General features: G+C 43.1%; 2 pseudogenes; both read right to left on the bottom strand.

Annotated features, from left to right (window-relative positions):
* Positions 1–457: 457 nt before the first annotated feature.
* LOC143006307 (mechanosensitive cation channel TMEM63B-like) lies at positions 458–1,547 on the bottom strand (annotated as a pseudogene).
* A 332-nt stretch (positions 1,548–1,879) lies between these two features.
* Positions 1,880–3,884, bottom strand: LOC143006088 (mechanosensitive cation channel TMEM63B-like; annotated as a pseudogene).
* Between the last annotated feature and the right edge of the window lie 1,623 nt (positions 3,885–5,507).

Below are 5,507 nucleotides of genomic sequence, written 5' to 3'. Positions count from 1 at the left end.
GAGACAATTAGGGATACTGGCAATGGATTATGGAAATAAATCCCTGCACCCTTTGAACTTGAAGGCATCCCACACTACAGTACCTAAATCAAACCTAAGCCTATAGGAGGGGGAGGGGGTTTGCCACTTGATGAGTGTAGGGCACAAGGTCCTCTCTTTCAAGTGCAACCATGATCAGAAAATAAAGAAAGATTGACAAAAAACAAACTTAACTTGTGCTTTAGTGTCTCCCTTCCATAGGTCCATGTGCAGTGGTATGGGTGTACCTAAACTATAAGGAGCAGATGGATGTTGCCGTCCTGTCATTGCCATTAAGAGTTCATCTGAAGTTACGCAAAGTGTTTGGATTTGATGAGTCCCAATCGAGGAAATGCAAGAGTCCTTTACCGACAACCCGTTTAATCCTTAGTAGACAGTGTTAAGTTAAAGTTAGGTTATGATTCTGTTCCAGGCAGCGTCAGTGTCGCATTTCATTGTCAATGAGGCTCTCCTCACCAGACTGGAAGTCCTCGTTCGGGCCATTCCCGACATTGATTATTTCCTCGTCCTGGGAGGACCCCTGGCCATCTTCCTCGCCGCTGACTGAACTGCCTGCCTCCTCTGAATTTGGGTCTTGAAGTACCAGAGCATCTGGCGGAAAGGTGAATGAACAGAAAAGCACATTAGAATCGAGATATACAGACTCCTAGCAATCATTTATGTTACTTGACTGTCATAAAATAAGCACATCCAGATACTCACTGCTGACTTGTTGGAGGCTGGGGCACATACTACCTGCCCATTCTCAACCCCATCCACATCCTGGGTGTCGATCTGAGACAGAAAACATGCCGTTAACATGAGCAGCTGAATATAATACGAGTCTGAAATGTTGACATGATTTAATTGGACAACATGAAAGACAAGGAAAAAGTAGACTGACAAGTGTATTACCTTGTAATTGTGAGCACTTTTAAAATGTCGAAGAAGACATGAGAGAGGCAGATAATGATTGTGATGATCAGAACTATGAACGTGAACATGGACGTTCCAGCTGTAATCCCTGTAAAGAACAAACATGTTGGGACTTTACGACACTGAAGACCAAGGTGCCAGAGCTAAACACTTTTGGGAATGTGATAGGACACAAGTAGCCAGTAGATGGTGCCCTCTTCTTACCCGAGCGGTTGAGAAGTTGAGAAGAACAGTACCCAGAAGAGTCAGAGAATTGGACCAGCTACCACTTGGTTGACAGCTCCAGAATGGATCTTCTTGTCCGGTTTTGATGGAAGGTAGGCATAGTACATGTTATACCTGTCTACCAAGTGTTTCAGCAGCATGTACATCAGTCCTGCTCCGGGGGAGAAGACAGTCAATGGACGTAATCCTATTAAACTGGATGATAAGCTTTACACTTTATGTGCTCGGTGCCCGCTAAAAGCACACTCACAGTCATGGTGTAAACGAAGAGGACTCACCAAAAGGGACAATGATCGGGCAGGTGATGCTGTAGGTCATGACCACAGTGAAGACACACATCATCCAGGCGTAAGCTGCCCCAAACTGGAACTCATCTCATATTTCAGGATTCTGAGATGAAACAAATCATCAAGCACAGGAGAGATGTTAACAGGGCGTCAGCCAGCAACAGCATTGACACAACATAACAAAGACAGGTGATATCCTTTTCTGTGTAATCAGCGTTGCATCATGAAAATTAGTTTTGGTAGTTTGGGGTGTCTGAGGGAGAGGGAAAAGAGGAAGGTGAAGGTGCAGGCACGCGCACACACATTTATTGTTTTTCCTGTTTTCCTCCATTATAAGGTATTTTCTTCTTTCATTGATGTAATGCTGATAGTGATTGTTCATCAGATAAGGTGTCCATTTCAGTTGTTTTCCTTTACTTTGACCACTTCTCTTTGCTGATAATGTTGAATGAAATTAAACACACATGTCCATATTGTACTTACATCGCAGTCATGGCCTCATTCTGGAAGGTGACAAATGCCATTCCTAAATGTCTGCTGTCAACCTTCTCCCTCTCCTTCCTATATTCATCCTTTAGGTCCCCCCCTCCAGCTTGGTGTAATAGCTCACTGCCTCTTCCTGTATGGGATATCAAAGGTCAGAATTAGCGATTCACATATCCATTTCAAAGAATTACCAATTGCCAATCAATACTGTCTAAGCTTTTATGTTAGCTTGTGAATTTGCAATGCTAAAAGATAAGTGTGCCTAGAAACTGACTATGAAGACAGTTTCAGGAATGGATTTCCTCAGAGTCAGTCTGACCTGCTCGCAGCCTTTGATGACACAACAGCAAAGGTGTCCACATGGCTTTGGGTTGATCATGGTGTCAATACGCTCCTTCTCCAGCAGGTCGATGAAGAATTTCTTGCTGCGCTCTGCCTTCTTTCTACACGGACAAAATATCAGCCATGGCACAGGAAGAGCCATGGCTCTCATACAACTTAATTCCATGTATAGAGCAAATGGGCCATTTCCATGAGCCCGTAACACCCAATGTACCATTTTGGCGTATCAAGTGTAGAGGAAAGCAGTGAGAAAGATGTTAATCAGTACTTACTCAAAGTGTTGCTTTATGTCTATCTCTTCTGCATTTTTGGAGATTCCATTGACAAATAAAGTGCGTTTCACCTGAACGAAGATGAACAAGGGAAATAATGATCAACGACATTCAGACTCACAGTAAGTATGCTAATGAAGTTAAGGGTGTATATGTAAACCGTGTCATCTACCAGGTCATCCTCCTTGTAGTGCATCTTGGAAGTGTGCCGTCTCATGCTGTACACCGTCAGTAACAGGTAGAGGAATGCAAAGGTGGTGTGGAGCCAAAGTATTACTGGGAAACAGAAAGGTGATTTTTTGACGGTGTTAGTGGCGACTCAACATGAAGGGAGAAATACAGTGGTGGTATAATGGTTACTTACTTAGCATCCAAGTTTGCTATACTGGTTCGCCCAAAACTATAGGCATTGTTTTCTGCAGGAAAAAACACAAGACACAAGACAAACACATCGATAAGACCAGACTTGTGTTACACAGCAAACAATCATTGTAGAATACATTTTAAATCAGGGGAGCTGTAACAGTACATTCTATTATTTCTCACTAAGTGTAGGAGATCATTTATCGTGCGACACAGGAGGAGTAAACCAAAACCAGTTACATCTGGAAAGAAAGGGTCAGAAAATAATCCTCAAAAGGGTTTTAATTAAATAAAAATCTGCATTTGTTCATTGTGCTTCTATCTTTGTCTGTGCTTGTTGCCAAAGTGGTTGTAGAACGGGCAGGAGAATTCTTGACCCACGCTTATTTGGGGGGATTTCAATCCACTCACCTAGTAGGTTTCCCAGAAAAGTTCACAGGTAAGATGATCCCCACAGAGAGCACGCCCACCACAACCAGCAGGCCAATGATGTGATGCTGAAAAGACAAGTAATGAACCGCATCCGCCCCACACTTCTCCCTGATCTCTTCATCCCTACAGAGACGACAAACCAAAACAAAGTAACTAATTAGCACACAGAATAATGTCATTCGATCATTTTAACCGTCTCAAAGACATTCTAATCGAATATTGTAGGACGACTGACGACTTCACTTGATGCAGAACACAGCAGTTAGCCATGAGCAGAAGCCCTAGAACGGAAGAAAACAGAGAACTGATGGCGTGTACCACTTAACTGGAAGATAATTGACATATGTCTGACATGAAAGGACACCATTTCATACTGTAGGGACAAAGGTAGACTTACAGTGTCTCTCTGGTCAATGTCCACCGAGCTGGAAACCGAGGTGATACGCTCATACCGCTGAGAAGTGTCTGTCGTCATGGCAGAGGCCAGAATGTATGCAGAAAACACAATGCATAGCAAGTGCATGATGTTAAACAACTCGCGAAGAACATTGCGTCTCATGAGAGGATGTTAGCTCACTGTGTCTCGGCACACTGGGATTACGGTGAAGAAAAGTTCACGACACAAAACGCACACAAGTGTGCACACGTACACACACACGTCCTGAAATGGACTGAAAAGATTCATCCCTGTTTAACTTGCGTGGACACAAGATTTAGGTTGGTAACCCAGCCACCCACAGGAATGACCTCCACAGTCACATTCCACACAGCGTTAAAAGGAAAAGGGCTTGCCTCTACACAGGTTGAGCACAATTATGTCAGAGTGAGTGGTTATACAGAGTTAAGAGGGAAAGCTCCAGAAATTATCTACAACATTCATAAACAAGAGGAACCCAGGGATTATCAGGAGAAAGACCAACCGTTATCCAACAGAGCCACAGGTTCTACTACTCAAAGCTCAGCCTCGAGGCCGTATTTCACATCAAATATTGTTTGGTTGTACTTACGAGCGAGTTTGTAGACACAGAACACAAGACTCTGCTGAAGTCCTTGGAAGTAGGATTGGGTGGTAATGTTGTACAGTCCCCTTTGTCGGTGCATGCTTGCAGGCTTGGGTGTTGCAGCACAGAAGCCTGTATGTATTAACATTATCCTAAAAGATGTGGAAGTGACACATGCAGGTTTTTTATTTATTAATTAGTATCGATACTTTATGAGAGTCATCGATACTCAATCTATACTCATGTGAGTATCGATATATCGATACCACAGAATCGATACTCCCATCATTAGTATGTGATGGAGCCGAGTTAATAAAGACAAAAGAAGGAGAAGTAGTCCCGTGCCTTGCTTGACACCGACCCAAAGAAGAAGACCCTCGAAGATACTAATAATATCGGTCGTTACACTGGTGGCAGCGGGTGTGCGGATAGTTTAAGTTTGCCGGGACGAAGCTCTGTCACACTTTTGGGACTCGAAGAAAAACAGCGCGGCCGCAGGTCTATCAAGCTAGTTTCTCCGTGAGTGAGTCTGCCTTTTCAATCAGCCCCATTCGCTACCGTTCAACACTGGAAGGGATTCTTCCCTCATGTTTTCATGGGAGATGGTAAAGAAGATTTTTCACAGTGGTGCAGACGTTATGAGGTGGCTGTTATTTAATATTTTATTATTTATTTAATATTTATTTATTTTTATATTTATTTCATAAATAGGATTAGCTGTGGAAGCTAATCCTAATTGTGATGACGACAGTTTGGCTAAACTGTTGGTCACGCACTTGGGTGGTGCTGCGTTCAGTTACTGGGATAGCATGCCAGCTCCAACCAAAGATGACTAGAGAGCCATGAAAGACAAATTAAAAGCGGTTTTTGGACACAATGCTTTTGCTGCTGAAATTAATCGACTGGTGGAGGAAGCATTTCCCAAATATGGACAAAATGCAAAAGATGGAGAAAAGTTCAGATGCTTCATAGCCGGAATTGAGCCATATCTTCAGCTGCGTTGTCGTGAACAAGGTGTTAAGACACTTGAGGAGGCTCTTCAGTTTGCACTACAGATTGAAACTGCACATCAGGCCAGTCGGGTGTTTTCTTCTGGTGCTACTTTCCAAAGCTTTACACAAACACCTACCATATCTACTACTGTT

This window comes from Genypterus blacodes, unplaced genomic scaffold, assembly GCF_046128005.1.
Source record: "Genypterus blacodes isolate CSIRO-AG114 ecotype Tasmania unplaced genomic scaffold, CSIRO-AGI_Gbla_v1 ptg000073l_1, whole genome shotgun sequence".
Classification (NCBI taxonomy): domain Eukaryota; kingdom Metazoa; phylum Chordata; class Actinopteri; order Ophidiiformes; family Ophidiidae; genus Genypterus; species Genypterus blacodes.
This window is presented reverse-complemented; position numbering and strand designations above follow the sequence as displayed.